This window comes from Protopterus annectens, chromosome 5.part1 (assembly GCF_019279795.1).
Source record: "Protopterus annectens isolate FY-2018-M chromosome 5.part1, PAN1.0, whole genome shotgun sequence".
Lineage (NCBI taxonomy): Eukaryota > Metazoa > Chordata > Ceratodontiformes > Protopteridae > Protopterus > Protopterus annectens.
This window is the reverse complement of record NC_056736.1, coordinates 682,839,952-682,862,282: the sequence shown is the minus strand read 5'-3', so window position 1 is coordinate 682,862,282 and position 22,331 is coordinate 682,839,952.

Here is a 22,331-nt window from a genome sequence, read left to right as displayed (position 1 = left end):
GACAGAGTCATAACAGTACCTGTTGTTGAGAGACTTGAGTGCATGTGTGATATGGTGGATTCTGGCACCTGACAAACTGTGACTTTCTCCTTATCCAGCCTGGTAAGGGGCACATCTTTGTGTCTCACAATGGAGTCTCCTATGACTAATATGTTGGATTTATGGTTACCCCTTAGTGGCTGTGAGACACACATGTGTGGACTATGTGTGGTGTGTGATGTGGTGGGTTGTGGAGTTTGTGTGTGTTTTTGCCTCAGAGGTTTTTTTTTGTTTGGGTATGTTTTGTTGAGGACCTTTGCATATGTGGGTGTGCGTTGAGTAGGTTTGGGTGGTGTTTAAGGTGTAGTGTTTATGCTGACAACATTCTCAGTGCCAGATATACTGGCTTGTGAGGGAGAGAGCATAGACTCTAGGTTCTTAATGTAATTGGATTTCTCACAAATTGGGTTCCTAGGTGGTAGTAGTAGAGGGTTGTCCATGTACATAAGGCAGTTGCTACACTGTCTCAAGATGCCCATATCAACTAGACTGGCAGGAAAAACTGTAGGAAATTGTCCATCCATATTTGTCAGAATCTGAGGGAGAGAGGCCAGAGAGAGCTAAGGGAGTAAAGTGTGAAAGGTCTACGTTGAATACTACTAGGTGATCACACAAGTGCTACTAAGGGAAAATTTGAAGCTGGAATACCTTGCAATGGGTTAAAACAGTGTGATGTGCAAACAAGCCCAAACCAGCTCCAAGGCATGGCTTTAATACCACAAAAAATAGAAGATTGTAGTAACACAGAAATCTAGCCAATCCTGCTAGCCTCTGCTTTCTTTACAAATCAGCTTGTGCCAGACAAGTTCCAGGCAGCCCTTCTTCTCTCACTAGCAGAGAAGATAGGCCCCTAACAACACAACATGGCTGCCAAAAACACAGAAGGCAAACAAAGATGGCTGCCAGGAACACAGAACAAAAACAAACAGCTCTGGATACAGCAAACCTGTATCCAGACTATACTACTCAATTTAAGGGTTAAGAACACAGTAAAACTCATAGAAAACAACTTACAGATAAAAACTAAATTCACAGCAGGAAAAAATACAGTTAAACAGTAATGAAATGCAGTAAAATGCAGTTAAACAGTAATGAATTGCAGTAAATAGCAATGAAATACAGTGAAACAGTAAAGATACACAGATAATCAGTACATTGCTTTAAACAGTGCAAATGTGATAAATTAGCTATAAGGAACAGATAAAATGATAGGCAAGCACAAATGCAATAAAATAAGTGAACACTTAGATAAATAAATAATAAATTTAGTAATAAACAATTAATCTGACTTACGAAGGGTGCATTGAAATGCATTAGTTTTAGGAGATTAGCTGCTCATACATGAAATGGAATATTAACGAACATTTGAAAAGACTTGTAACCCATATGTTGTCTTTAAATGATTTAGTACAGTCATAGCAGCACTGAAAATGTATGGCTTGAAATACCTTTATGAAAACTGTATGCATCAATAGATAAAATAGTTCTAATATAGAATGTTCTTTTAACTTTATTATTAAAATATAAGATGTAGTTATTACAAGTAGATATATATGAATGTGCTCTGCATATGACATGCATATTTGTGAATTGTTAAATTATTTAATTTTTCAGAAATGAAGCTACATGAGCAACTAAGAAAGAAAAGAGGGAGCAGTCATATTGATTGGAAGTGTTTCTTATATTATTACATTAGAAAGCCACAGTGTAATAAGTTACATTGTTAATGATGAGTGCATATTACATCAATGACAATGAAAGGAAATCTACGTATATGAATAGTTGGTGATAACCCCCTGTTATCCTAACTCATTGTACAATTATTCATCAAAGTTAAATTTACTTATATTATTTAATGAATCTGGGTAATATATGTAGAAATTACATTCTTTTAATTAAAATTTATTTTCTTTTCTAACTAGAATAAGATATACAAGTAATTATATTCTACAGGTGTTTTATACTATATAAATAATTATAGTTTATTACCTTTTTACTTAAGCATTACACTGTTCATATCTCATTAATTTTGGTACACATATTTTGTATAGGAGAAATGTGGGTAGTTAATCATAATGTTATAAATATAGTATTAATACACACACACAGCATATATAAGCACACACACACACACACACGCACACATGTATATTATATATATATATATATATATATATATATATGGATCCCTATAAGTAGCTCGAAATTCTAAAACTCCAAAGACAATATGGCCGAAGTTTTGGAACTTCAAAACAACAATAAAAAACAATAAAATAAAATAAAACAACTCACCTTTACTTTTTTTGCAGGGGGGCAAGCCCCTTTGTACCCTCTACACCCCTTGCTACTTAAATATACCAACTCTGAGATCGCACTACAGTGAGGAAAATGGCAAATCTCAAGTTCCACGCTATACGGCGATCTCAATAGAAAGTGTTCAGAGTTCCAAACCTTCGGACATATGGTCTCAGCCATATGGGTCTTCGGAGTTTTGGAACTTTGATAAAGTGATAGGGATCCATATATATATATATATATATATATATATATATATGGGTTCACACGGACATTTAACAGGGAAGAGTTTTAATTTCGCTAATCATGCCTACCATGTTTTAGTAAGTGTGGCAGTGTTATGCATGTGTGGTAGGCATGATTAGCGAAATGTAAACCTCTTACCTGTTAAATGTCCATGTTTGCGGTTTCGATTATTTCATGTGTCGGTGGAGTGAATGTCGATGTTCCGACTTGTCAGTGTACTGACATGAACCCATATATATATATATATATATATATATATATATATATATATATATATAGTTAGAACTATAACAGTATGATTAGTTATGGGCATGCTATGCAAAATGGGAAGAATGGATGGAGAAATAACATCTTTTTGACCAAATTCATTAGATGTGAAAAAAGTAAGAAGAAGAAGATAAAACAAAAAAGGCGCATAAACTGTAGATCAAATAAGTACATAAAAGTAATATTATAACCAAATACTGAAGAAATGTATAAATCACAAATGAAGTTTGTAGCATATGGTTTAGATGTATATGCACAATGATAATGTAAAATCTGTAGGCCATCGATCCTGGTTATTGCGATTACTTGAACGTTGGTAGTTTATTGCAACTCCATATGTATATAGCATGACTGATATATTCTGAGCTTGTTTCCTGCCTTTCCTGCTGTAACTAGTCTAGTCCAGATACAGATTTGCTGTATCCAGGACTGTTTGTAAGCTTCTGAGCCCACCATGCCTTTCTGTGTTGAGGGAAGCCTTCTAGCTTTTCACTGGGACTGGTAAGCACTAGGTAGCCTATCTACCATAAGAGTGGTTTCTGGCCCAGAAATTGTAGTTATTGGCCGTTTGGGGAGTTTTTCCATCCCTTTCAACTTTCTGGTCTAAAAACCCACATTTGCACTTGTTTTCTACCTTTCCTATAGCTAGTCTAGTAGTCCAGATACAGTTCTGCTGTATCCAGGACTGTTTATAAGCTTCCGAGCCACCCAAGCCTTTCTTTGTTGAGGGAAGCCTTCTAGCTTATCAGTGGGAGTGGTAAGCACTAGGTAGTCTATCTACCACAAGAGGAGTGGTTTCTGGCACAGAAATTGTAGTTTATTGGCCGTTTGAACAGTTTTTTCCATATCTTTAACTTTCTGGTTTAAAAGCCCACACTTGCACTTGTTTTCCACCTTTCCTGTAACTAGTCTAGTCCAGATACAGATTTGCTGTATCCTGGACTGGGTGCCAAAGTCTGCTATTCAATTTTTCCTTTAGAGCTGCTAGTTCTCTCCTCTCCTGCACTTTTGCTAGCTTATTAGTCTAGCACTTTACCATACCAGACTTCTTGGAGCAATTATTGTAGCACACAAACATGCTACCAGCACTAAACGTTCTACAAGGAAACAGCCCCAGTACTTATTATTAATGCCCACCCCTCCAGGTATGTCTAAAGGTCAGTTCCCTGTGATTTCTCCTATTAACCTGTGAACTTGGGCATCCTGAGACAATGTAGCAACTGCCTCATGTACACCAACAACCCTCTCCTCTTACCTCCCAACACTCAGACTTGAGAGAGATGCACTTATATATCCAAATGGGAAGCCACGCACACTCCAGCTAAGACCAGAATAGTTGGTCAAGAGGAGAAGGTCAACATTTGCACCACAACACATGGAACACATAGCCCTCCAGAACACGCACCATTACTGCCTTCACATAAAATCACAAAACACACACCCACCTTCGTGGAGGCTGTCAATATAAACTCTACCCAAACAGGAGAGACCTCCAAGGTAGAAATGCACTTGACCACCACAACACAACACTAATCACGAGACACCTAACTCTCCTAAACAGTGTGCCACTCAACCAAAGCCTCTAAGGCAATACAGCATGCCCAGCACACTAGTCATAGGTGACTTGATAGTGAGGCACACTGATGTTCCACTCACTAGGTTGAATAAGAAAAAAGTAACAGTCACCTGCCTGTCAGGTGCCAGGATCTGCCACATAACGCACGCACTCAGGTCCCCCAACAACAGGTACAAATATGACTCTGTCATTCTACATGTGGGTGTGAATAACCTGAGACAAACCTCCCTGGACTACATGAAAAGAGACATGGAGGAGCTCTGGGATTATGTAGCCCAGGTGGGTATGACCCTAGCTCTGAGCAGCATCCTGCCATCACCCAGAACGATACCACAGTACAAGCAGAAAATGATTGATTTCAACAATTGGCTAAGTTTCTGGTGTCATTCTAAGTGGATCCAGTAACTGTCTGTCTGGGCTGACATGATTGACAGACCTCGATGCCAGAGATGGCCTGCTTCTGTCACCCCTGGACTTCCAGATACTGGCCAAGGCTCTTGCCACCCATACAGTGCCTTTTTTAGGCGGTGTTCCAAAGACCAAATTACCACCATAACAGCTACAAACAAATGCAATCTGAGGGTCATGCTACTCAATGCTTGAAGTCTAAATCTCAACATGCACTCACTCAAAGCACTCCTTAAAATGGAGAACATCGACATTTGTGCTGTAACAGAGACCTGATTCAAGGCAGCAGAAAGCACCCCTGCACTACCAGGCTATGACTCATTCCACACCTTTCGGCCCCAGAACTTGGACCGAAGCTCTAAAGGTGATGTTGTTTCCATATTCATAAAGGATGCACACACCTCTAGACTGGTAGACCAGCATAATGCATCAGAGATACTTTAGGTGCAGCTAACATTGGGTAAGACAGCAATTCAGGTCTTAGCCTGTTATAGGTCCCCAACCATGTCCCAAGACTCACACTCCACATTCCTAAGCACCCTGGTGAATATTAGGGTCCAACCTAACTCTCCCATACTGGGTGACTTCAACTACTCATCCATTAACTGGGAAAACTACTCATGTACCAATACACTTGCCCAACGTTTCCGGGAATTCATTAATTCCAGTGCCCTTGACCAGCTAGTTCTTACCCCCAGTAGATGTAGCAACATCCTTGACCTGGTCATTACTAACATGGGATACCATTGCTCTACACCAATAGTGAACTCCTCCCTGGTTAGATCTGACCCCAAACTAATCACCTTGGAAATTCACATCCCTCCCACCCTCCCCACAAAGGTAACCACCATGACAAACTTCTCCAAAGCTAACTTTGGGCTCCTAGAAACAGGGGTGGCTAACTTCACGGCACCCATGCAAATGGAGAATAGTTGCATGACTGCCGAATCATACACCATTGCACTGTACGAACATGTACACAAATGCATGGATCTCGCCATACCCAATAGAACTAAGTTGCTCTCCTCCAAAAAAAGGAAGCCAATCTGGTGGTCCCCTGCCATAAACAAACTCTACAACAGAAGGAGGAAACTGATGCAGAATAAGGTGAAGTCCCAAAACTGGAAAAACTCCCTTATCAGCCTCAACAAAAAGTTGAGATCCCTCATCAAATCCTCTAAAGCTAGCTATGAAAACAGAATTGCAGCAGATAATAAAGACAACCACGAGGCCTTCTACAGTTATGTAAAGAATCTCCATGGCTATACCCAGATTTGCTCTGAACTACTGCACAATGGTACCTCCTATACTGAGCCAACAGATATTGCCAATATATTGGCCAACAGATTCAGTGCCACCTTTACCCCTCTCCCCCCAAAGGACCAATCACAATACCATTAGATTTCCAGGCACCCAGAATTAGTGCTGCACAGGTTAAAACAGCACTGTCCAAGGCCAAGAATACAGCTTCTATGGGACCTGACAATATCTCTGGCTGTGTTCTACATGAAGTACAGAGTGAACTGGTACCTCATCTGTGTGCCCTGTTCAATCACAGCCTCACCTGAGGCTTTGCCCCTACCAAATGGCGCACTGCTATAGTCATCCCTCTCCACAAAGGAGGAGCGACTACAGACCCTGGGAACTATCATCCCATTAGCCTGACAAGTCTGATATGCAAAGCTATGGAACACATCATCATGTACCTAATAAACAAGGATATAGGGAATCTCCAAACTCTGGATGCCACACAGTTTGGCTCTGTGAAGGTTAGAACATGCCTGCTCAACTTGGTCGACTTCTTTGAGTCACTCACCAGAGCTGTGGATGAAGGCAAGATGGTTTATACAGCCTACCTTGATCTGGCCAAGGCCTTTGATACCATTCCCCACTTAGGAATCATAGAAAAACTCACTAAGCTAGGCATCAACCCCTATATCACTAGGTGGGTTGCAAACTGGCTCAGAGATAGAACCCACAGTGTGGAAGCAGCTGACTCCAAGTCAGACTGCCAACCAGTCACGAATAGAGTCCCACAGGGATCGGTCCTGGGTCCTCTCCTGTTTGGTATCTACTTCTCAGAATTCCAGGCCAACATGAAGGGACTCTGGCTGAAAAAGTTTGCAGATGATTGCAAATTGGAGGCTATTATTAACTCCCCAAGTGATGCTGACATCCTACAGAAAGGCCTCACTGAGACAAACAACTCGTGTCAGAACCATGGCCTTAACCTCAATGCCAAAAAAATGTGTTGTCATCCCCTTTGGGAAAAACCCAGTTCCCATGAATTACCACATCGATGTTAGTCCACTGAACATAGAAGTTGTTATAAGAGATCTGGGAACGCAGGTTGACAGCAACCTTTCTTTTGACCAGCACATTGCCACTGTGGTCAGAAAGTCCTTCTATGTGGCACATTTCATTACTAAGGGTTTTGCATCCAGGAAGAAAGAAGTCATTGTCTCCCTCTACTCTTACCTCATTAGGCCAGTCATTGGCTCCCTCTGCTCTTCCCTCATTAGGCCAGTCATTGAGTACAATGCCCCATTTCACATGTACATCACTAGACACCTGCAACAACTAGAGAGGCTGCAAAAGTACCTCACAAAGAGGATCCTAGGCCTTAAACACTTGCCCTATATGGACAGACTCAAAAAACTCCAACTATTCTCTGTCTCATATCGCCTACTTAGAGGTCATCTCTGCTTGACTTACAAAGCCATGTCTCATCCAGCTTTATTAGAAATGCTACATCTAAAGAAATCCCTATCCCTCCACACCACATGCTCCAGAGACCTCAACCTCATTACCACAATCAACAGAACATGTTGGAGGGACAGGTTCATAACCCAGAGACTGCCCATGCTATGGAATAGACTTCCCATACATGTCAAGCAGAGCACCTCACTGGCCCTCTTCAAGAGAAATCTTGATGAGTGGATGGGAAATAGAAAATTCTCCCTGGGGATCACTCCAGTGGCTCTACTCTACTGGTATGTAGGAGATGGAGCCAAAGTAGTTAAAGATTACCTTGAAATATTATTGAGTAATTTGAAAGTTACCTTAATACTGAAGAGTTTTCAACTGCATTTTAGATAATAGCAGTCAAAGTGAAAAAACAGGATACCAGCTTCAGCTAGTCCTTAAGAAATATATAGATGACTTAAGTCTTTGTGATATAGTAATATTCTGTGAAAAGGATTCCTAATGTTTCATTGCATTAATCATATGCCTTTGGAACTAAAAACATAATAGACAGTTTATATGTTTCAAATGAATTACAAACTAAGTCAAATAAAGTAGTAGTCTTCCCTTGCTGTTATATAATAATGCTTTATGTTTTAACCTTACAGCAAAAGTTGCAAATGTTTCTTTAATATCTAAACCGCACTCCTGACTAAACAAATGGGTTTTAAACAATGGTTAAAAATTAAAAAAATAACAAAACATAAAACTACATAAGAAATACATAGAAACAAATAATAATGAAATGGTGAATCGTGTCTTCCTTTGGAATTCATTCATTTTTTTTAATATGGGTCAGAAATAAATCCTAGTGTAATAACAGAATCAAAAAGTAGGAAAATTATGTTATAATTATAAAAGAGAAATCACATGTTGGAAAATTAAAAGCTCAATGGGGTGAAAAAAAAAACTGTATAAAAGTAGCTACAAGATCTGCCAAGAGATCATATGCATCAGACAGAAATAACATTAGAAAAAAAAAATAAACGACATTCTTACGTAATAACTTCAAAAGGTTTACATAGACTAAGTAATAGGTCAACATTAATAAAGTTAAGCAAATTAAAAGTATATTAAACTTGAATCTAAAAAGAGAACGCCAGAAGACATTTTAAAGATATTTAAAACATTTTAGTTGAACTGAATAAGACTGAGAAAGTGAAAACATATTGTGAGGACATTCAATCCTTGTTATGGTCTGACAGATGTTTGACGTCAAGTTTTTTAGTATTAATCAATTTTCTGATTCTTGGATGTATCAAGACTTTATAATATCCCCTTGTTGTAGGGACTTTTTGCCATATTGAGGAAACTTATAACTGATAAATAAAGATAAAATAAAATTGGAATATATATATATATATATATATATATATAATTATTTTAAAGACTTTATACATTATAACATCAAGATTGAATATTAAGAAACATGATTTTAGAGTCAGAGCAATGTACCAGTTGGCCAAATCAGCTCTAAAATAGCTGAAACACATCTTTCTCCAACAAGTGCTGCCTGGATTCAAACTCATGACCTCTAGTCTACAAAACCAGCTCTTTAACCACTGTGCTAGTAAGCCTCAAAAGACACCACTGCCAAGTATTGGACCCAGGACCTTCTGAACTACAGTCAGAGCAACACACCACTAGACCAACTCAGCTCTTAAGTATTTGGTAAATTGAAATTGTTACTAGAACATACAATGCATTTGTGTCACTTGATGGTAACCAGCAATGTGCTTATATATTATTCATTAAGTGGTGCAATTCAAAGATTATCAATCTGCAATTTCTGTATTGAATTATGTATTTTCATTTTTGTAACATTGTGACAAGCCAATTGCAAATATCATGGAGCTTATCTGTAAATGTTTAATTAGCTGTATTAACCATGTCCTTTTGTAATGTGAAATGTAACTTGCAATTATTGTTGAGCATTTCTCCCCGGGCTTCCACTGAAAGTGAGCTCTTCTTGGCCCACTGGACTTCCCCGGTCATCAAACTTAAATAAATAAAATAAATAATGCAACTAGTGTGTTCATATGATTTATTAAAATGAATACAAATTGTGGCAAAAAAGCTAACATAAAATCTAGTTAAAAACATCCAATATCAGCAATGCCAGATGCTAAAAAGATAGTTGAAAACATACAAAATTTCCACTTGACCAAAAAAAAAAATATCTAAACTATTCCTTTTCAAAATAAGAAGATCCAATCCCTAAAATTTATAAAAAACAAGCTCCATGAAGAAACAAATTGATAAATTGTTCTTGACAGCAAAAAAGTGAGGAAGTTTAACCCAAAGAAAAAATACCTACCCAGAAGTATAGCAAAACTCCTCAAATCTAATTAAAAATGGTTTAGTGAACATAACTTCTATAAATACTGATTCTCACTAGATTTCAAGGTACCATTTTATGGAGTGCAAAGCCCTCCACAACTGCTAGGCACTTACCTGCAGTGCTAAAGAAAGGGGATCTGCCCTATGCCATGGCCGCAAGTGAGAGATGCACTTTTTAGCAAAGTACTTAAAATCAGCTTTTGTATACATGTCCACTGACATATGTTTCATTACTCTCCTCCCTTTCCATGTGGAGGACAGTGCTCCCAATCCATCTTATTATAAATAATGATTTCAAAAGACAGTAGAACTTGAAAAGAGTGACTAGTGATAGTGGTCCTGGAATTAAAGGAGAGTTCACCTAAATACCTTTCTCATAAATTCATCATGTGTGTCATTTTTTGGCCTGACTACATTTCTGTTGCCACAATAGACCCATATTATACTACAACACAGTGCAGATATCATGAAAATATCAAAAATGCTAGCCTCATGTATTTAAAAATGTTAAGATAAGCCTTGAAAGAGCAGAAATATTACACATTAAGACCATTGTATATTTTCTATTTATTTATTTAACTTTTTTCTTTACATTTTACCCAATAAAAGACACTTCAACATGAGTACGCAAAAACACACACACACAACAAAGCACATAGTGGATGATGGCATGCAGATTAAAATCAAAAGGCACAATATGAATTGTGCACAAAAACATTTAATACAGGAAATAGGTTTAAGTGCTTTATTCCTTGAATGTAATACAAAGCAGACTTCGCCAGAAACCTATAGGAAACAATAATCAGCTGTTTGAAAACACACTAAAACCAGATCATGTGATATATTCACATGATTACATTTGAGTTTTAAAAACATACAACAAACTACTGCTAATAAATGTACTACATCCAGTAATATAACAATAACAAACTAATAGCTGGAATAAAAATTAGAAATTTAAAAATAATTAATAAATGCATATAATTTCATACTTATAAGAATAAAACATGCCACAATGCATATTACAACTAGGTCCTAATAATTTTGCTGCTGCCAGTTTCAAAATGCTATTAGCAGACACTGTACATTCAGTCCTTGGGGTATGGTGGCATCCAACCACAGCTGCCAAAGTATTTCTCTGTATTCTAATGTAACTTCCCAGGGTCCTGCTCTATGTCTGTACTTTCTCCAAGATGAAAAATATAAACTTCTTGAAGTTTTTACAGGAATTTGCATGCCTAAATAAAGCATTTTATGAATCATTTTACTTAATCTCGAACACATGTTCTTAAATATGTTTATACAGCTGTCTGTTTTGTCCACTAAAAGGCTTTACAAGACAGACAACTGGCCAAGTAGACTATACTGGAAGAGTTGTAATCATATCTTCCCAGACAGGGAATATATCAGTTGTGACATCTCCTCTCTTGGCCAGTAATCAATGAGTCTGATTCCTCATCACTTACACTGGAAAGAGATGTTCACTTGGAACAAAAATGGATACACACAGTATTTCCATTTGCAGCTCTCTGCATCAAGCACATCTTCCCTTAAGAGCATACAGGGAACACACTCAGTCCATGGTCTGTATTTCTCTCTCGCTGTCTCCTTTCAGGTCCCCAGTAAGACTCCCCACTGGGTCAGCTATAGAGTTGAGTCCTCAGCCAAGTGTCCAAGACAAGTCCTCCAGTACCCTCTTCATGAAAGCAGTCCTTCGTGCCCCTGCTCCAAACAGCTCACACACATGCATGCACACACACACACACACACACACACACACACACACACACACACACACACACACACACACACACACACACACGCATGCACATGCACGCATGCATGCTTACACACACACACACCCCTGGGAAAGGCTGGTACAGATTTACTAGCTCTGCCCCCTTCTGTCCAGACTATAAGGTAGTTACACCATCACCAAACACTCCAAAGCCATTAACTCTAAGACTCTTGCAAGGGTCCCATTATACTGAGCGAAATTAATATTAATAGAAATGGTAGTCTGACCAACAGCAAGACTTGCAGGAGTGGTCACAGAGTCACCAGATAAATATGAGTACTCTCAAAGGTTAAAATATTCTCTAAAGGACCAGCCACAGTGAAACGTTTAAATATATTTAATAATAAATAATAAAACAACATGAAAATATGGAATTTTTATTTACAATAAACACCATAGTTTCAGTCAGAGGAAATATTAAAATAACACAGATGAATATATTGACACTGATATACAAAAACAGCACTTAACTAATCTCATTATCTTTTCCTGTCTAATCTATAAAAATACTATTGTGTGGTTCCACTTACTAGAGCAAGACAAGGTGAAGTAGGTGATGGGTCCTTCCTTGTCAGGTTACAAAACAGACTGCCTAGTCACTGAGAAACATCTCTTTGTAATATCTAAATATTATTTCAGGGTTGGTTACAAAATGACATCACATCTGGTCATCTGATTTTGTTTCCAACACTATTCCATCACTAGAAATTGCCAGGATTTAGCACATATGTGTTACACTGCATACCTTGAGCTTTGCTAAAGTTTATTGCAGCATCTGGAAGCTGTAAAACAATTTTAACAATTCTGCTTTTCCTACAGGGACTAACAAACAGTGCTTCTTACAGACATTGAGCCTCTGGCTTCATTTAGAACTGCGAGATAACATCTTTATGGCCTAGGCCCAGTAATTTAATTTCAGAACATTTTTCAAAGTTAGCTGCAGTTGGAATGTGATTAACCTCTTTTCTTCCAGTATTTTCTGTTAACATATATATTTAATTCAGTTACAATACAGTCAGGACCCACTATTGGTACATTTTTAACACAAGTAACTTAAAAAATACATTTTCAACACAAACATATGTACAGATGAGTTTGATTTACAAATGACATATAATTCTTTACATAATTCTAGCTAGCTGTGCTGGCATACGTTACACATCCACTGCCTTACTTCTCCTGGCATAGCTGGCAATACATCACATCTCTCCCCACTTTGAAGACACAAGCTAGTTCGTCAAGTGACCCTTGCGAAATGTGGCTTGAGGGACATGAGCATGTCTGGGAACAGATTAAACCATACTCTGTCTTGAGAACCCATCTGCTTTGGCATTGCTGACCCCATTACAGTGCTGCACTGTCATGTCATATGCCAGAAAACATAGGCACCACCTTAGTAACTTAGCATTTTGGTGGCTGGCTCAGTGTAGCCATAGATCCCTCTCAGACTCCTCCTCCTTCTACTGCAAATAAGCACAATGGCCTTCCTATCTTGGTTTCATCCCTGTTAACATGGTACAATTGTGCGCCTGCCTCCTGATCATGTAGTTAATGTCACTGACCTTCCTTACCATTTTGAAGGGTCCCACCCAAGCTGCCTACAGCTTATTGTGTCTAACAGAAATGAGAACCATAACCTGCTGTCCCAACGCATACTCTCGGCCTCAAGCATTCCTGTCATACTAGACCTATTTCTGCTGCTGGACTCCTGCCAGTTTCTCCTGGGTCAAACCCATGAGCTCCCTCAGCCTTGTCCTGAGGTTTGGGACATATGACACAGCAGACTCATTGTGGGATTCACACTCACACTCCCACTCATCATGAATCAAATCTAAAGGTCCCCTCATCCTATACTCATGCAGCAACTCAAAAGGTGAGAAACTTGTGGATTTCTAGGGTACTTCTCTGTATGCAAATGGCAGATGGGGCAAATATTTGTCCCACTCTCTCTTAAACTGGTCTGCAAATACCCATAGCATGGTCTTTAGTGTAGAGTTTAACTTCTCCACAAGACAATTAGTCTGGGGATGGTAGGGGGGGGGGTTGTCTTTAGGTGCTTCACCCCACAGTGCTTCGGCAGACAAGCAAGCAGGTCTCTCATGAAATTGCCACATCTGTCAGTCAGTATTTATCTTGGGAAACCTACCCTGCTGGTAATCTCTAACAAAGCATTTGTCAGCTTCTCTGCCTTGATGGAGGACTGAGTCACTGCCACAGGGTATCTAGTAGCATAATCTACTACCACCAGGATATACTTCTTACCTGTGGAACTTGGGGTACTCAGAGACTCCACAATGACCAAAGCTACCATCTGAAATGGCTCCTCAGTAACAGACAAAGGCATCAAAAAAGTTTTGACCTTGTCTCCTGCCTTGCCTACTTTTTGGCACTGCTCACAGGTCCTGCAGTACCCTGTTACATCCCTTGCAATCCCAGGCCAATAAAAGTTCTGCATAATATGTCTCTTGGTACACTTTATGCCCATATGAACTGCAAAAGGAATGTCATGAGCTATGGCTAGAAGTGCCAGATGGTAGGCTCTAGGCACTACCAACTGCTGTATTACTTCAGCCTCTGAACCTCCACTCTTTATACAGTAACCCTTGGTTCCAGTATACAGACTCTCCATTGCCTTGAGGATCAGGTGCCTCCCTAGCTACCTTCCTCAAGCCTCTTAATGTAGGGTCCGAGAGCTGAGTCTATCTCAACTCTATCTTTGTAACTCTTCCCAGCTCCCCTTCTACAGGACATCTGGTGTCCTCTGACAGCAGTGCCTCACTGTCAGCCTGGGTACTACCACTCACCTCTGCCCTTGCAGGCACTGTGTCCAAGGGAACATCAGCACCTACCAGCAGCTGTGGCTCCCTTTCAGGCTCACTGCTACAGGGTAGCTCCTTCCTTGAAATAGCCACCTCATCAGCCCAGGCTTCAGGTGTGTCTGGGTCTCCTGCAGGCTACCAGACTTACATGCCTGTCTCCAAGCCTGACTGTATGTAGCTGCAGCATACAAGGTACTGCATTATCAAAATCATTCCCTATCAAGACATCTGCAGGGATATCCTCAAACACACATACTCGATTGCTTCCTTTTCCATCCTCCCAGTCAAGGTGAACCCTGGCCAAAGACATTTGGAATGGGGCCCCTCCTAAAGCTCTGACTGGAGTAGACTGCCCAAGCAAGTACTTCTCCTCTTTAACTACTGCAGACTTCACAATGGTTATGTCAGAGGCTGTGTCTCTCTCAGCAGTGGCCTGTTTTCCATCCATTAAGATCGGATATAAACTCTGGTGATAGTTTGGTACCCCTGTTGTCTCCAGACAACTTACCACTGGCACTGTTATTCCCACTTGCTAGATCTCTCACGTTTTCTTTCCCACCTTGCCTCCATGGACATCAATATGATGTATGGCCTCATTGGTTACATTTAAAACATTTAACCCTTGATCCTAGCCATATACCTGAACTAATGGCTTCCCCTGTTACTGGTGGACTTTGGGTAAGTTAGGCTACCCACCATGGGGTCCCTTATATCCATGTGCAGCACTGGGTATCCCCTTCTTGTGCAGAGATGCCCTGCTTGTTAAGTAGAGATCCCCTTTTCCCCAGCTCATCTGCAGAGTTACACTCGCAGTCTGTCAACCAGATTCTCATGTCTTCAGGCAAAGTGCTAAGGGCTTCTTCCCTTACCAGAAGGTCTGCCAGACCTTCAAAAATGGTGTCCGGACACCTATCCACCCATCTTTGAAAATAAGTGCTTAACTCAGCAATATAATCACACACACACCTTCATTTGCCTTGTGTCTATGCTCACAAAACATTTTTTGTAAGCCTCAGCTGTTAACTTAAAACATTATAGTAATCATCGTTTGACTTTATCATAATTTAAACAATCAATGTCAGACAATTTAGAAACAGCAGATATAGCTTTACCATGGAGTAAGGGGGGGGGGGTCAGGAACCATACCCAGAGCCCTTGGTCAACATTATACTGTTTACATACTCTTTCAAATATGTGAATAAAACTATCAAAATTATCACCCTCTTTAAAATATGGAAGAAATTTACTGACCTTTCTTGATTCTGAGGTTTGGTTATTCCCTTCCCCATTACCTCCATGACCCTGGTGAAGGGTCAGCATCTCCCTGTCATGGAGACTCTACTTCCCATTTTTTTCTTCAGCCTCCAAATGCCACAGTCTCTCTGCTGATTCTAGTTCTAAATGTTTGGCCTCCAGTTGAAGTCTCTTTAACTCCAGACAGATTTTTAAGTCCTCTGAGGAAAGGGTGAACTGTCCTGTTTCTGAGGGCTGCAAATTCCCATCACTGGACTGGTTATCCTCCTGGGTGATGGTCTGAGCTGTGATTAAGGCTGAAATTATTTCTTCTTTAGTCAGGTTGGAATGCACCAGTCCTTCGGCTTTGCACACCTTGGCCAACTGTTTTTTTGTTAGCTTGTCATATTCCTCTGCCGACATCTTTGCCTGCTTTCTCTGACTAAACTAAACTAACAAAAAAATTAACTGTTGTGATAGTGAAACTCTGAATGTTACCTTGTGGCTGCTTGAGAGTACACCCGCCTTCAGTGACGACTGTCTACAGAAGTTCAATTAATACTCCCACCACTGCCCACTAATATGTGGTGTCCCCTCTCTGGGCCAGTAATCAAAGATCTGGAATCCTCACCACTGACACTGAGAGGGGTGTTCACTTGGAACAAAAATGGACACACACAGTATTTCCAGATGTAGCGCCTGCATCAAGCACAACTTCCTTTAAGAGCATATGGGGAACACACTCAGTCCAGGCTCTGGATTTCTCTCTCTCTGCCTCCCTCCAGGTCCCTAGTAAGACTCCCCACTTGCACAACTATAGAGTTGAGTCCTCAGCACAGTGTCCAATCCAAGTCCTCCAGCACTCTCTCTGTGAAACCAATGCTTCGTGTCCCTGCTTCAAACAGCTGACACACACACTATGAGATTTGATTTTCACATTCACAGACACACACACATATGTACACACATGCACAGACACACACACAAATGCACACACACACACACCACACGCACATTTGTGAAAGGCTGGCACAGATCTACTAACTATGCTCCATTCTGCCCAGACTATAATGTAGTTACACTGCCACCAGACACTCCAATGCCAACTACTCTAAGGCTCTTGCAAGGGCACCCAGTTATAATGAGTGAAATTAGTATCAATACAAATGGTAGTTTGACCAACAGCAAGGCTTTCAGGAGTGGCCACAGAGTCACCAAATACATATGATTAGTCTCAAAGGTTAAAATATTCTCTAAAGGACCAGCCACAGTGAAAAGTTTAAATATATTTTATAATAAATAATAAAATAACATGAAAATATGGGATATCAATCACAGGAAATACTAAAATAACACAGACAATTAGATTCACACAGATACAGAAAAACAGTACTTAACTAATCTCAATGTGTTTTTCTGACTGATCTAAAAAATACTATTTCCTAGTTTACTTACTAGAGCAAGGTAAGATGAAGTAGGCGAGGATTTTTCTTTGTCAGGTTACAAAAACAGACTGATAGGTCACTGAGAGACTTCTCTCTGTAATATCTAAATATTATTTAAGAGCTGGTTACAAAATGACAACACATATAGTCTTCTGACTCTGTTTCACACACTACCCCCATCACTAGAAGCTGCCAAGATTTAGCACATATGTGTTACAATACATATCATGAGCTTTGTTAAAGTTTATTGCAGCATCTAGAAGGCATAAAACAATTTTAACACATCTGCCCTTCTTACAGAGATTAACAAACTGCTTCTTACAGACATTGCATCTCTAGCTTCATTCAAAACTATGAGCCAACATCTTTATGGCCTAGGCCCACTAATTTAATTTCAGAACATTTTTCACTTAGCTGCAGCTGGACTGTGATTAACCTCTTCTCTTCCAATGTCCTTTGTTAACATATATATTTAATTGAGTTACAATACAATCAGGATCCACCATTGGTGCATTTTTAACACAAGTAACTTTACAAATACATAGTTCAACACAAACATCTGTACAAATGAGTTTGATATACAGATGACATATAATTCTTTACAAAATTCCAGCTAGCTGTGCTGGCATATATTACACATCCACTGTCCTACTTCTCCTTGGATAGCTGGCAATACGTCACATTGTCACGTCAGTGATATGTGCTTGCTGTCACATAGGGACCATCATTAATATATGAACCCATTTTTAATAACCACATTTTGACATACATTTAAAGCTCCTTGAATATGGGATAGCATATGTGTTGCTCTCTAACTTGTTCTTAATGTTAGTTTTCCTGCTAAAAAGCATAGTTGGTACTGTGCCAATTCATCCTTTAGTGTTAATATCAAAAGTTGTACCCCATTTTGTTATTAATGGACCTTATCTAATTGCTGTCTCTTATATACGGCAGTACAAAATAAGCCCCTCTATCGATACATGTCCCGAGTGTAATTGTGAAAACTTTACTGCCTAAGTTTGAGGAAAAAAATTATCGCTACCCATTTTACATCATTGAAAATAGTGTATATTATATTAGCTTGGTACTTTCATTCAAGAAAGATTGTTACAAGTTTATGACTTTCTAACAAAAATCTCAATCACCAGAACTCTCTCTCTACAGTGTAATAAACTGGCCCTCCACTATGCTGTACCTCCGTTTATAGGGATGCCAACTTTCAAAATGCAAATAATTATTTGAAAAAATTGGCTTGCAGCAAGCTGTTGAGCAAAACACTCTTGTTAATCATTCTTGTACATTGTGACATCCAAATAATTGATGTCTCAAATCTAAAAAGTTCATAAAATGTAAAAAGCTAGTAGTTGATGTTAAATAAATCATAATTTCCTGAGCTTCCTCACTGGTGCCAGACCAGATGATAAAAATATCATCCAAAAAACAAGCACATACTTTTATGTTTTCAGAATAGGTGGTGCAAACCACAAAGTTCTTTCCCCAAAAGTCTAAAACCTACTTAGCATATACTAGATCAAAAACAGCCCACTTGGCTACTCATGTAAGGTGATGAAAATATTGTCCTTCAAAATAAACAAAATTAATTTGTTTTATAATATTTCTATCATAGATTTAATGCTTTGTTGTTAAAAATTTCAATAAAAACAATTGAGAAAAAAAATAGATTTAAGGACTATAGCCATAAAATCTTCAATTAAATGAATCTCATTGTTAGATATCATACCTCTCAACTTCTTAGAGCAAGAAATCTGGACAAAGCTATAAATAAAAGTGGGACAGAGGTTCACAAAATGTACAGTTTTAAATATTGCTCTTACAAACTTTTTTCTGAAGAGCATGAAGTCTGAAACTCAAACGTCTGTCATTATTTTCTAACTTCAGTCTTTAATGATTTGCCACTAATTTGCCAGAAAACCACAACTTTATGAAAAATGGACTTGCATATGAGGCAAAAATCTGCACTGTTGGAAGGTATGTTAGATAGGGTTCCTATCACGTTGTCGAACTTTTAAAAGTTTGAACGTCACATGGTCAACACCATATGATCGAACTTTTAAAAGTTTGAACATTTCAACAGAGATCCCCATACAGTGCAGCAATGGAAGTTTTCCATTTTCTGCACTGTAGTGCAATCTCGGACTTGGTATATTTAGAGTGGGGGGGTGTGGGCGGTGCAAGTGGGCTTGCCCCCCTGCTTAAGCTTTCAGGTAGGTTGTTTCTGTTTTTTTTTTTTGATTTTCAAACTTATGGTCTCGACCATATGGTGTTTGAACCTTTAAAAGTTCAATTATCTGATATAGACCCTGTTAGATAGTGATTGATTAAAACTAATGTTAGGTTCATATCATTCCAGTTGAATATTGTGTGGTATGCAAGCAAATAAATCAATCACATCCACTGACATGAATAAATCTTCACCATTAAAATCAACATCATTCAGCAGAGATAAAAAGTGCCATGAATCTCTTTAGGGATGTCCCCTGTCCAAAAATGTGTTTTTTCATCTATTACCAAAAACAAACATACAGACAAAACAGCAGGGTAGAAGGGTCTATATTATATTATCGCATGCTTAGAAAAGCAAATGATAAATAATCGACCCCATGTAAGTGAAAGCTTGCAACGTTGAAACCTCAGAACAGCGTTTTTTTTTTTCCAAGAGAAAGAAATCACTGTTCCGAAATAAAAAAAACTTTAAAACATTACATAATACCCGACGTGGGGGCTATGCCCTCCACACCCCCCTACTTAAATATACCAACTCAGAGATCGCACTACAGTGCCAAAAATGGCAAAGTAACGAACGTGGCCAAGCAAATTCTTTCCCAGGGAAAGAATTCGCTGAAAAGCCGCTTTGTTATTTTGCCTTTTCGCTCGTCAGTTCAATTAAGATGCATTTGACAAACTGCGTTTGCGATCTGGTAATAGGAACTCGGGTAGAAGGGGGTGGTCAAGAAAAATTTTATGTAATTTTGGGATGCGGCAGCAGTGATCAATAAGATGAACATCTCATATTATTCTCTTGTATTAATACTCAGTTTGAGCAGTCATTCAAAAAACAGTTTATTGTAGCATTACAAATCAAATATTAATTTCATTCCTAGATGACTGTTCATAAACCCCCTCATTAAACAATATACCCATTATTTTTACTAATTAGTTTACTGCATCCATCAAGATCACCCCTCCACCTTTATCCCGTTTCATGAAGTGGATGTTCTTCTTATGACAAGTCAAACAACAACTGCCTTTCACCCTGTGTTAAAATGTTTGTGTATAAAATGATGCCTGCTGTTAAAGTATGCCCTTAGGTCTTATTCACAAAATCTTTCAAGGCAAACAGTTGCTGAATTTAATGGAGGGTTTAAAGTACTTTTCCTTTTGTTCTACCCCTTCCTGTGATGTTTTGCATTAGAAATATCATAACAATGTGAAGAACTTTTATTAGCTACAAGTGATATATTAAGTTTACTTGTAAAAACTAACAATGCAACGAGTTACAGCTATATCTGCTTTTTTGATTGGAGCAAAAGTAAAACTCCTCATAAATAAACTAAAATAAGTTTCATCAACTGAAATGTTCTGTAGCTGTAAATCTTAAACACATTTTAACAATGTACAGTAGTAGATTCAGTCATTATATGTCCATTGTTAATTAAAATCAGTCACACCCCTTCCTCTGCTTGTTATTGTATGGGAGGCATTTCTTCAACTTTTGTTGGTTGTGGTTGGATATCCTGTGTTTATTTTAACCTCTCTGGTCATCAAGACCCAGTGTAGATTACCATCATTAACATTCATTGTATTATCCTTTGTGTCCTTGTTGTCAAGTGAAGTCCATTCGGTTCTTGATTATTTTTATTATTAAATAAGCAAGGACAGCCCTGTTTCATCTCATATTCTTGCCTGCCTCTATACAACTTTTATGTGTTCTGCTCCCTGATGACACTGGCATGATGATTCCCTCCTTAAAGGTATCCATATACTCTTTCTCATAATTGTCAACTAGCAGATCTGTCATAATATAATCACTGAATTGTTTAATTTCTATCGCTAAATAATCCAACTTCTTCATATTCAGTCTGATAACAATGTTCATCAGTTCATCAGTTCACATCTTGTGTTATAGAACAGTTCTTTTAAAAGTCCATTATGTATCGATGAATTAGGCTTGATACCATTAGGACATTTGAATACTTTCAACCATTAAAGGACCCTCATTGTTCTTTATACACTCTTTAAAATATACATTGTCCATATGAAGACTTTTGCATTTCTTTAATCTATTCTCAAACCATTTTAATTAGTCTTAGACTGAACCCCTTTACTCAAATTCAAAGTAAGAGCTTCCAAATTACTGAACAAGATTGCAGATCTATTAAAGCAATTATCAAGCATTTTTCTGTTGGTCCCCAAAATGTGATATTGTTGAATAGGCAAGTTAGAACTAGTCTTGGTTTGCAGAGAATATTTCATAAGGCCATCCATCACAGTTGTATTGAGCCATACTGTCCATAACTGAAGTCTTACAAAATTTGGATAACAGCTGTAGCATTTCTGTCAGCTGTTGTAAAAGCAATGTAAGACCATTCACAGTCTGTTCTCCATCAATAATCATATTGTTGAAAGCATTAAATAATTCTTCATGTAACGACATTATCTAAAGTGCCACACCACACACAGAACCCAATAAGATGCACTTCAAAATGTGTGAAAAAAACATGAACCACAGCAAAGCACACATTGGATGATATTACAGAGTAAAATCAAAAGGCACAATGTGAATTGCACACATAAATGTTTAATATAGGAAACAGGTTTAAACGCTTTCATCCTTGAATGTCATACAAGCAAAGTTCTTCAGACACCTGTAAATAAATACATACATACCACTGGGTTCTATATCTGGTGTTTGGCTGACTATGTCTGCAGATGACCGAAAATTTTCTTTGGCTGATAGCCATATCCTAGAAGAGAGCTTAACTCACACAAATTCTTGGTGGGAAGACCATGAACTCAAGCTCAACACAGAAACATTTAGCATTGTACTCTTTGCAAAACAAAAGCACCCCTAGACCAGCCACAAAATGATACCCTACTTA